Below are 12,495 nucleotides of genomic sequence, written 5' to 3'. Positions count from 1 at the left end.
ACTCTTCAAATATAGATTGAAGACCTATGGAAAATGGAGAAGATTTTGATAGAAAGGACTCAACTGTGGTAGGATGACACCTTCCAACTTTCATAGGTAGTCGATAGTAAGCTCACATAGCTATGATAGAGGGAGAAAGAAGTGTTGCATAAGGCTGTCAAACCAACCACATAGGCATTATTAGAAGAAGTGTGTTGGAAGGAGAAGCAGGTAGGGGAAATACTTTAGCAGTATAATGCCGCTTACATGAGCATCACAATAAAGAATCAGGGCACAATAATTGAGTCACCCAGGATGTGTGACATGTGATTATTGGGGCTTGCTAGGCAAGGCCCAACTTGGTCTAGTTTTGGTCAAATACTACACATTTTGAGGAGCGGAGCACGCAGAGTCTGTGAAGTTTGATTCATCACAATATGTCTAGCGGCCTTGGGGTGGGTCAAAGACCGTCATTTTGTAACAAGTATCGGGGTTTTAGCTCATTGTTTTGTTGAATCCATAGTATGTGGACCATGGTTTTGTATTAATGAAACATATATAAGGAGATTTAATTCTTTTTCGAAAGATATGACACATAAATGAATTGATCATACTTTCTTTCTTTAGTATATATTTTGGGCTTTTAGGAAAGGCTTCATAGTTGAGTGCATAGAGGCCTAAGAAGAGTGTGAAGACTGCCTGCAGCTAGGTGTGCAAGTCGAAGAAGCTGTATGTGTTGAAGGATCCATATTAATAAATAAGAAGAAGTTTTGGTGAAATCGTGTGCATCTGTATCTATATTCATATGTACTAATATGCTTGCTTTTTACTTATTTATGTGAAAAAATACATGTTATATCGTTGTCTAAAATGTTTATTTAATAATAAAAAAATATATGAAGTAGAGCATAAGTGTGAAGTCTTTTATGTATGAGAAGTTGTAGATCAGTATAAAATATAATAAAAAACACGAGCGCCATGACGAAATATCCCTCAGGCTATAGAAACTTGGTTCTACAACCTACAATAACTGCTTCGGGTGAGACTGCAATCTACTTGCAGGTTGTTGTCGAAAGGGCTAGTGGTTAAGGGGTGATCTGAAATGGGGACCTAAAGGCTTCTTTTCATGCTTACAAGAACCTCTCCCACTCCAAAGCTTACATATTCCCAAGAGCTAGGCTTATATTTACAAATGCAGACTTAAAATAACTTGAAGTAGGTGTATGCTTGTGTTTTCCTTTAACTGTTAAGTGCTTTAAGTTGATTTTCTTAAACTGATATAAAAACATATAACAACAAAGTAATGCAAATAATAACCAACACACATAACAACAATATAATTAGGAGTTCACCCAAACCTCTTGGGCTACATCTTCGTGAGCTATAGTCAACTCAACTAAGCTCTTTGGGATTATGACTTAAATTCTTTTACAAGTTCCACACTCAACTCCATAGGTTTACAACTGAACCCATGGGCTTAGAATGTCATCTTTATCCTTGGATATTTGGCTCTCTAGCTCTCGTCTCTCAGCTCTTGGCTCTCGGATTTTGCTCTTGGATCTTGGCTCTTAGCTCTTGGCTCTCGACTCTAGCTCTCGGCTCTGGCTCTCGACTCTTGGCTCTGGCTCTCGGCTCTTGGCCCTCACTGTGAGCCCCCTGAATGGAAACTTTCTCTCTCAAGGGAAAACTTCTGAAGGGATCCCCCCTTCTTCGCTTGGCTCTCTGGCCTTTGAAGAATCCTCCAACTCTGTGGCTTCCATCTGTTCCTCTATGTGCAATCATGAGGAATCATTCCTCTGTGGCTCTATGTTTGACCCTCTAGCTCTCTAGCTCTATGGCTTTGCATCTAACCCTCTGGGTCTGCGTGATTCAAATGCATTCTTGTTACAAAAACAACTGCTTATAGCATGGTACAGGTGTGATGGACTGTTTCCAATGGGAATGACACAGTCGGCCATTCTTCTGCCTACATTCCGAAAATGGCAGCATAACGGAAACACACAGGAAAACTCACAAAAAACACATCATGAGCCTTTAGGTGGAACTCAAATAACATTCAATCACCCCTATAATCCTTTTGGGTTCGCAAAATAGCTCATTCATCATCCACTGTCAGATCAGTGATTGATAATCAACAGATGATTATAATTTCGGGTGGCCCACTTGCACGGAGATTACCCACTCGAAAAAGCAGTTCTCTCTCCTGCGACGTGCTACGTGTCGACTGGTGTATGGAATCAGATGAAGCCCTTCAATACCACTTACCACCTAAATCCTGCCCAAAATACCGTTTACTGCCCTCCTTCTAGACTCAAAATATATACAATCGTACCTATAAACCTGCCAGAAGCATCTTGTCATCGCAAATTGCAATCGCACAAGTGGGAGGTCAAAAACGCCAATACAGAGGGAATACATAGAAAATCTGTAAATCTGGATTTCGAATATTATTCAATCGCATTCATAAACCTCATCGGGTCTGTGCCTTGATCGCTAATCGCAATCGCATCTCGCATATGTCAACAACCCTTTATATTGGGAATCCACCAATTGCCTATTGCCAATATTGGTGCATCGCATATTGCTATTGCAACGACCCGGGGGTCTATACAACTTTGCAATTGACTGTGTCAACCCAATATATATCATCGATCCTCTGCATCACAAGTCACATGTCGCATGCCCAGGGTTCCGATATCACATGGAAGCCTACCGTTGATGTGATATGTCGAAGGTCGCAATCGGGGTTCCTTAAGGCCCGCTATTCCACCCTTTAATATTTCTGATGTGATTCTTTAAGGAGCCCTTATTTCTCTTAAGTCCCATTTAATAAGAAAATGCCTCCTTTTCAAAGGACATTGGGAAATTTCTTTCTTTACAATAACTCCTTCATCTGGAGTCCGTTTTGGTCCATTCAAATTGCCTTAGATTTAGAATGAAGAGATCTATGCAATGAGACTATTTCCAAGAGCATCCCTTGACTTTAATTTTCATTTTTTAGGAATAATTTTAGACTTAGAGTCTCTACTAGATCCATTTTGGATCACGCCTTCCCACTAAAAAGCTTTTGGACTCCAAAAGACTGATACACTGATCTGAACAGTAACTGAAAGTACATCACCCTCTTCTTTCAGCCTCCATACACTTGCCTTGCATAGTGGCTCTGAACCAAAGCCTTTGAACACTTTCCTTCCTGGATGTGCTGGTCCTCCTGGGAAGAACTACCTTCCTCCTTGACCTCATGCTGAACTCCTGCTCAAAAGGTTACAGAAGGTAGTTTGAACTTCTCTTCCTTGACCATTGATCCAAGGTGGCTCAAAAAAATGTGAAGTTATGTCTTCTTCACAAAAATTTACATTTCTATCTGTTACACAAAAATATCGTCACCATGATTATTTGCAGTCAGTATGGGTCTATCATCACTTGTACTGTCCTCCTAGGCAAGTCTCAGAACTCAGCTCTTCAAGTCAAGCTTTGAAAATGGGAGAAAGACATTAAAAATCAATGTAACTCTGGTTCCGCACTTTCTCTCACTGTCACCTGCGGTCCCGCACCTTCTGTTTACAAAAACTGCGGACTTTCCCGCTCTGTCCCTAACGATGTGGGTGCAGACCCCTGTGAAAGTCAAAAGGCACAAGTTTTATCTTAAAAAACTCATTTTGGGTTAATTCTAGAGGATTCTAGAAGGAATTTTGACGTGGATTGTTCGCTCTGAGGTGGTTCATGCATCCCAAAAGAGAAGGAGGTAATCCCTTGATGAGAGGAGCTATCCCTTTGATGGAGGGCTTTATCCCTTTGAAGGAGGACCTAGTAACCTCCCTCCATTGCACTATAAATACAGGCATTGGGCTGGTTGCTAAGGAGGTTAGAAGCTGAACATTTTTGAGGGTAAATGCTGGTGAAATCAAGACTTCCTAGTTGAGCTTAAGAGGAGAGATCACATACCTTTTTGGCTTCATTGGGGAGTGAGTGAAACTTGTCAAAGTAGAGGAGACTTCTTGCTGGACCCTGGGAGGAGCTTGTACAGCGTCAAGGCAAAGGTTGTAAAGTTCTTCTTCTTTTGAATCAATACAATCAAACTCATTTTTCTCAACAAGTATCTCATGTTATTTGTTTCATGGACTCCTTGACTTTCATGTTAAATATGTTTTATGATATTGGCTTTTCAGGAGCTATTTAATTTGCTTGCCTTGTTTGTGTTTGTAGATTCATGACAAAGGAGCTCATTTGGATCGAAGGAGCGAGGGCATCCACAAACTTGCGTTGGACCTAAGGTAGGCCCTAAAAACACTTGTTTGCCATTGTTTATTAAAGCATATTTAGAGAAAGATAGTGTCTGGTTGGTTTGCTTGTCATTAGGTCTTCTTTAGATTCTAGGAAGGTCTATCTTGTCTGCAAGATCGACTTATTCCGTGTGACAAAATGGCGACTCCACTGGGGACTTGATTGTTTTCCTTGTTTTTACTTTGAATTGAGAAACTATGTTTTTGTTTCTGTTTTTGGCTTGTTGTGTGTAAAATTGGGTAGAGTTTGTAGATCCAGGGTTATTTTTTGTTTTTCATAGCTTTGGGAGAGGACCGCACCCTAACCGTTTGACACAGTGCGTACCTATCCACACCTTTTCTTTTAGCACAGAGCGGGACCGCACCTGTGTCAACTGTGGGCCTACGGACCCTGTCAAAATTTTGAAAAACCTAAGATTTCCTCTGTTAGTCAGCTTAGTTTTTGTTTATAAATTGTTATCTACTGCCCAGACCTACATATAACTTGTCAGAAGCTTTCCTTAGGTTGATTTCGTTAGTGTTAGGGTTTTAGGTGAAATTCCTAGGAGTTTTGCTTGTTGGGCTTGTTTTTTCATTTTGGTTGTGTAGTGGCTCTGAGCTTAGAAGCTGTAGGGACCTCAGATCACCTTGGTGTCTACTAGGCTTCTTATGAGTTTGACCATTTATGAAATCTCCCCTTGTTGAGGAATCCGCTTTGATTTTTCTCTTTACAAAACTTCGAAAAGCTTGTATTTAAAAGTTTGGATTTTCATTTTCAAAAAGAAAACAAAATTGGTTGTTCTTGACTGATTTGTGATTCTGCATAAATTAGCCCTTAGCTTACATCTAGCTGAGTAAAACATCCTTAAAAAAGACATTTAGTAGGCTTTGACTTCAAATAGGTTTTTATAATTTATAGATCTCAAAGTTAGTCATTTCCATAGTTTTGAGTGTTTTATAAAAAATATAAAAAATCTCTTTTGGAAAAAAAGTTTGTTTTTGTAGTGATTGAGTGCTTTGAAACGAAAAAGGGAAATTTTTGTGAAATAACTAGTTGTCTCGTTTTGAGTGCATTGGAAAGGGCAAAAGCTCTTCTTTTAATTTGTTTGATTAGGAAAGATTTGTGTTTACAAAAGTATTTGTATTCTCAAGCTCTTTCTTAGTTTAGAAGCTCATCGAAGAGAAAAAGATTGTTTAGATCATCTTAGGTGCATTTTTAGTGATTTTGAGTCGAGTCTACATACCATGAGTTTCATCTCCACACCTTTTGACTTAAACAAAAACCAATAAAAAATAATGCTTAAAGTAAAATTCATCTAGTAACATTTTTATCTCTAGGGCTCTGATACACCAACTTAGCTTAGGCTAGTGTCTTGGAGTAGGAGAGTAATTAACTCTCCAAGACAGTAAAAACAAACAAGTAGCTATATCTTGTGGTAGGGAAGAAATCCAATTGTTGCATTTATGCTCTGGGAAAGCTCCTCTTAAAGGAGAAGCACGAGATCGTGTCCGAACCAGTGTGGGAATCAATCCTTCCTCATTGGGAACGATGCTAGATATTCACGTATTAAAAATGGTAAACCTCAGATTAACCATTGTCAAGGAGCCTGGGGTCACTTGTTGGTAAACCTTGGATTATGTCAAGGAGCCTTCAAGGGGATTGAGCTTGCTACTCTACCCTTGCGTGCGTATCAGATCATAGACTGTTCCCCCAGGTATATTTGTTTCAGTTGGTAACCTTAGTGGCCATATTATTTAGGACTCTTCCTGAGGTGACAGTGGTGGGAAGATCCCATTGTACCTGGAGCAGACGTCGGCTAGACTCACTTGGATTTTTTGGGGGGTTCTCTTCACTCGAGATGGTTAAGTGGAGGAACTTGTGCCAGTCTATTCATTAAGCAGGTTGCCGGGGTAACTGTTCCAACCGCCATTTCTGTATTGAACTCTACGACGTTGGATTTCATCACCAACTAGTGTTTTCAGTACGGAAAGTTACTGTTTTTGTGTGTTTGATCTCCTAGATTCTTTAGGCGTGTGATTCAAATTTGTTTGGTTCTCTAGAGACTTTAGGTGGTTTTCATTGAGATTTTACTTTGTTTGCGTGTGAAGTAGTTAAAAGTTTTTAACTGTGGCTGAATTACCAAGGCAGTCCCGTAGACTTCGAGGCCAACCTCCTGAGTTTGTAAACGTGGCTGAGTTACTAAGGAAGTCCCGTAGACTTCGGGGCCAACCTCCTGAGGAAGTACCGAGCCAGCTTGAAGGCTTGAAAGTCCTCGTAACTCCTAGAGACAGTAGAGTTGGGTCACCTGAAGAAGGAGAATCTTCTTTGATAGTACATCCTGATTTTCAAACATCAGTGGCAGATTATAATCCACAGTCAGTGTCTGTTTCCGAAGTTACTGGTAGTTTTTCATCTACTAGTGATATAGGTGAGGAACCTGAAATATCTGAGCCTGAAAGTGAATTTGCTGCTACTCTGACATCGGGGTTTGCTTCTCCAGTTTCTAGTGGTCCTGGTTCACCTAGGGTAGAAAGAGTAATCACCCAAGATCTTCCTTCTGGACTTATTGCTATTGAAGAACTTGCTACTTTGGAAGAAGAAGCAGGCATCCCTATCCCTGAAAATCAACTTGTTATTGAGCTAAGGGAGCATGAATCAATTTTTTACAGTCCACCTAGGAGCAGTTCTTGGTATCTTTCTTTGACTAATTTTTTAGAAAACTCAGGGTTAAGTTTTTCACCACCTCGTGCTCCTTATCACCCAACACCTAGAGGTTATTATCCTTCGTTAAATATGTCGAATCAGTCATCCATGTTTACTCAATCGCCCAAATCCTTTTTGTACGGTGGTCCTTCTGTTCCCTCTGGGTATCAGTCCCTTTCTGGTACTTTTTCGGGAGCATCTCCTCAACCCATTGAGCAAGGGTTATTAACTGGAAACAATGGTACTAAGTCGTTGAGCGTAGAAGACATTCTTATGATGTCAGGTTCTATTCCCAATCCTCAACCTCAAGGTGGTCAGTTACTGCCTGGGGGGCAACCTCAAGGTACACAATTTGCATCTGGGGGGCAACCTCAAGGACAGTACATACCTACGGGACAGTACATTCCTCAAGGTCAACCCCAGACTCAATATGTACCCCAAGGTCAACCCTAGTATCAAATTATACCTCAAGGTCAGTCCCAGTATTAGTACGTGCCTCAAGGGTATCAACCCCAAGGTCAGTACTCGAACCAAGGTTTCCAACCACCCTCCGGTCAAACGTATGTTCAAGGAACGGGAAATGTACCTTTCAATTATCAATCCTACCCTCAACCTGGTTATGGTCCTCAGTATTCTCAACCTATTATGGGTCAGTACCCCGGAATGAATATAGTGTGGGATCCATCGCAAACTCAACAGGTGTTGCAGCCAAGTGTACAGTTGTCATCTCAAACTGGACAACCCTTAGTTTCTGGTACCCCCCAGCAACCAGTCAAGTCTAACATTCAAACTTCTGTACCTTCGGTAGTTTCTCAGCCTGGGCCTAGTACGCCTCGTACTCCGCCTCAAATGACTGCTACAACTGCCGCAACATCTATTCAATCTACCCCACCTACTTCTGGAGTATCGATAGCTCCAATTTCTACTGTTCCTGTATCTACTCCTCAGACATCTTTACCACCATCTGGATCTACGATTCAAACTTCGATTCAGATGCCTGTAGGACAACCTGGTTTAAGTATGGTTGTCACAAGTCAACCACAATTTACTTATCAACCGTACTAGGGATAGTACCAATTCAGTCCTGCTGTGTAGCAGCCAGTCTATCAGTATCAACTGTACCCTGGGTACACTTATCAACAACCTCAACAACCCCAGTACGGTCCAGTTAATCCTGGTTTTCCGGGAGGATACAATATCCCAAACGCAATTCCTATTCCTAGTTATCCTGGATATCCTCCTCCTAGGGCTGGTCTCATGACCCAGAGTTTTAGGGACCCTAATCGGCAGTTACCGTTTATCACAACTTTAGAATTACCTGACTTGTCGCGCCTAACGAACGATCCCATTAATTATCTTCCGTTTTGGCCGCCAATGCCAAATAAGTTGCCCAGTGACATTCCTAAGTTCAAAGGTAAATCAGGAGAGGACACGTCGAACCATGTGATGACTTACCACCTTTGGTGTGTGTCTAACTCCATTTCAGATGATTCAATCCATCTTAGACTTTTCCATCGCACTCTAATTGGTCTCGCGGCCAAGTGGTATATTGAGTTACCGCGAGGCACTTTTTATAATTTTAGTCAGTTAGCTACCTCGTTTTTAACTCATTTTCAGTTGCTAGTCCAATATGACAATGGCATGGAATTGTTAACTTCGTTAAAACAATCGACATCCACTTACATTTCAGATCATATTCATGAGTGGAGACGTCAACGGTGTTTAGTGAAGGTGTTTATTCCAGATCAGATCTTAGCCGAGTGGTTTGTAAAATCTTTGTTGCCAAAGATCACTGAAGATGTAGCTAAAGCCGGAGTTGTTACTTAGGAGAAAGTAATTGCTCAAGCACAGTACCTTGATTTGGTCTATACTTAGTCAGGTACGTTACACGAGAAAATCCCCGATCTTCCCAAGCAAGATCAAATCGCTGCAGCTCCTTCGGGATCTCATGCCGCCGATGGTATGATTGGCATGGTTAACACTAAAAGTAAGAAGAAGTCTTCCAAGAATTATTCTCCCATCATAACCTTGCCTGATTCCCCAACAGGAGATTATTCTGCAGAGATTTCCACCGATATTCACGTTGTAGAGTCATCTACAGCCAAATCAAAATCCGGTGGGAAGAAGAAAGGAAAGAAGAAGAATAAAACAGACAAAAGTTCAAAGGAGAAACCTGAAAAGGTGGAATCCAATGATGAAAAGCGCAAACCTCATTATCCTTGTCTCATTTGTGACGATGAACATTTTACAAGAGACTGCCCTCATCGTGCAGAGGTTGCGAAGATTTTCAAAGGTTCCCAAACTCCTGCTGTTTTGAAGGATCCTTTTCCAGCTCAAGATAGTAAGATGATAGGTTCATCCTCGAGTGCCAATGAATAACCCATACTGATGATGTCCCATGTTAGGATTGCGACTTGATCGCAAGATTATGGTAGTAAAAGTCCTATTGATGGTAAAGAAGCAGAATCTTCTCATTCTAATCCATCAACCTCAGCTCCCGGTTCCAATCCACTACAGATCGAGAAACCTAATCCAGACTTGGTAATCAAACTGCCCGCCAAGGGTATACTTCGAAAGTCCGCTTTCAATCCACATGTGAGAGCGGCTCAGAATTATAACATTTTTGAGGATTTAGCTGTTTCACCCTCAGCAATGTCGGCTTTGGAAGTGCTGCAATCATGTCCAGCACAACGTAAATTACTTTTGTCAGCTATAGGAGCTGTTGACATTCAGGACTCGAACCTAATAATTTTCGATCTAGAAAATAGTACACCGCGTTTGCCTCATCAAATGGCTTTCCAGATTCTAGTGATAGTAAAAAACAGGCCTATTCATCGGACTGTAATTGATGAGGGAGCCTCAACGTGTATTATGTCGATACAGTGTTGGAGATCGCTTGGTTCTCCTTCGCTAAATCAATCCCCGAAGATTCTAAAGGCCTTTGACGGTCGTGGGTTTCATCCTTTTGGCATTCTACAGGATTTGCCTATAGGGGTTGAAGGAAAAACCATTAGTCTAGATGTGGAGGTGGTTGATGCCCCTCTAGATTACAACCTTCTCTTGGGTCGAAGTTGGTCTTACGCTATGACAGTGGTCGTTTCATCGGTCTTTCGAGTAATAAAGTTTCCACATAATGGAAAGATCATAGCCATAGACTAGCTGGCTTACTTTTCATCCGACCCAGCCTCTTCTGAGAGTATTCAGCATGTCGGTAAAATGACTATCCCATATAAGGATGTTGGAGTAGGACTAGTTAAAGATGCCGGTTTACTGGGAACTTTTCCTTTTCCTCCGATCAACGCATCGTCTTCATTTGCAACTATTCATATGATCACATCAGACACCATTGTTTATGATGATCCTTGGATCGTTCCTTCTGAATCTGAGATAGACTCATCTGGTAATGCCATGCCTTTGAGTCCATATGAAATTGCCTATGAAGTCGTGCAGTCATTTGCCGACCCATCTTCAACCGAAAATGACTTTATGAATGTGGTCCGTGAAGAATCACTTTTCACATCAAGCTCAGATTTAATCACGTTTTCTGAACTTGTTCACTCTGATGAGCAAATTCGCGAAATCCTATGTGTAGATGATTTACCATGGGAAGATCTCCATCACAGATCTTCGTTTCTACCCGAGAATGATCGTTTTGAAAATGATTTCTCATCAATTTTTACAACTGAATATGTTAAGGAACCTCAGAATCCAATGAAACATCCTGATTCAGAGTTAAATTTGGGAAACATCTCTCGAACTATTCCTATTGACATTTCGGTTAAGCCCGGAATTGTTGAGAACATTCATATAGGTGCCTCATGTACAGACGATGAAATTCAACTATATAAGGCCCTATTTCAAGAATTCCGCGACATGTTTGCCTGGTCCTATGAGGAAATGCCAGGAATTGATCCCGCGATTGTTGTTCATGAGATCAAGACTTACCCGGACGCTAAACCCATCTGGCAACGTTTGCGTCAGATTCACCCACAAAAAGCTGCTGCAATTAAAGCAGAAGTTGAAAAATTATTGAAAGCAGGTTTCATTTATCCGATCCCGTTAACGGATTGGGTATCGAATATTGTTCTGGTTAACAAAAAGCAGGGAACAATAAGAATATGCATCGATTATAGGGACATTAATCGAGCCTGTCCAAAGGACAATTACCCAACTCCCTATATCGATCAAATTATTGATGATTGTGCCGGCAGCGAAATATTCTCCTTTATGGACAATTTTTCCGGATACAATCAAATCAATATTCTACCTGCCGATCAACCAAAAACGGCTTTCATTTGTCCATGGGGGACATTTTCTTATTGCAAGTCACCTTTTGGGCTCAAGAATGCCAGAGAAACTTTTCAAAGGGCCATGTCTTATGCGTTTCATGACATCAAGCACATTGTGCAACCGTACCTCGATGACTTGCCTGCTCATTCATTACATCGAGCTGATCACCTCGCTATTTACGAGCAATCTTTATGAGGTGTAGGCATTATCAGATTCATTTGAACCCACACAAATGTGTCTTCTGTATAGAAACGGGTTGATTAACGGGGTTTGTAGTTTCGAAAGCCGACATTCGCGTTGATCCCACGAAGGTCGAAGCTATCATCAAATTGCCTCCTCCTTCGAGTCTTCGCCAACTCCAAAGTTTGCAGGGGAAAGCAAACTTTTTATGACGATTCATTCCTAACTACGCCGAGGTTAAAAAGGGTTTTACCCGGTTGTTGAAGTAGAATACTCCATTCTATTGGGATGAGATAGCTCAGAAATATTTCGATGCACTCAAACACGCGTTGACCCATGCACCGTTATTGCATCCTCCCAACTACAACCAGGATTACTTCTTGTATCTCGCCGCCTCTCATTCCACCTTAGGAATGGTCTTAGTTCAGGAAGACGAATTCGGAACTGAACATGTGATATATTACCTTAGTCGAACTTTAAATCCAACTGAGCTAAAATACTCACATGTGGAGAAATTGGCATTGGCAGCCATTCAAGTTGTCCAACATTTTCGTCACTACATTTTACTACGTAAAACTACAGTAATTTCGGATTGCAACCCTATGATCTACATTTTGACCAAGCAATTGCTAGGGTGCAAGTACTCTAAATGGATTGTTATCCTGCAGGAGTTCGACTTGGAATTCGAGAAATCCAAGTCTAAGAAATCTTTAGTTTTTGTGGAGTTAATGTGTGACTTCCCGCATGCTGACACGGAGACTGTGGTGGAGGAGCCCATTGCGGATGAATCCTTGTTTCTAATCAGCACTTTAGACCCGTGGTATGGGGATATCATCGTTTATCTCCAGTCCCAACAATTCAGGATTATTGGAGATACTCTTTATCACTGTGGGGCAGACTCTGTGTTTCGACGTTGCTTAACTCACGAGGAAGATGAAAGGGTTCTAAATGACTGTCACTCTGGAGCATGTGGCGGTCATATGTCTAGGTATGCCACAGCCCAAAAGATTTTGCGCGATGGCTACTTCTGGCCGTCTTTATTTAAAGATTGTATTACGGCGGTCCGAAAATGCCATAATT

The sequence above is a fragment of the Pinus tabuliformis genome, chromosome 2_2, assembly GCF_031772625.1.
Source record: "Pinus tabuliformis cultivar Carrire ecotype Pingquan chromosome 2_2, CPIR1, whole genome shotgun sequence".
NCBI classification, from domain to species: domain Eukaryota; kingdom Viridiplantae; phylum Streptophyta; class Pinopsida; order Pinales; family Pinaceae; genus Pinus; species Pinus tabuliformis.
This window is presented reverse-complemented; position numbering follows the sequence as displayed.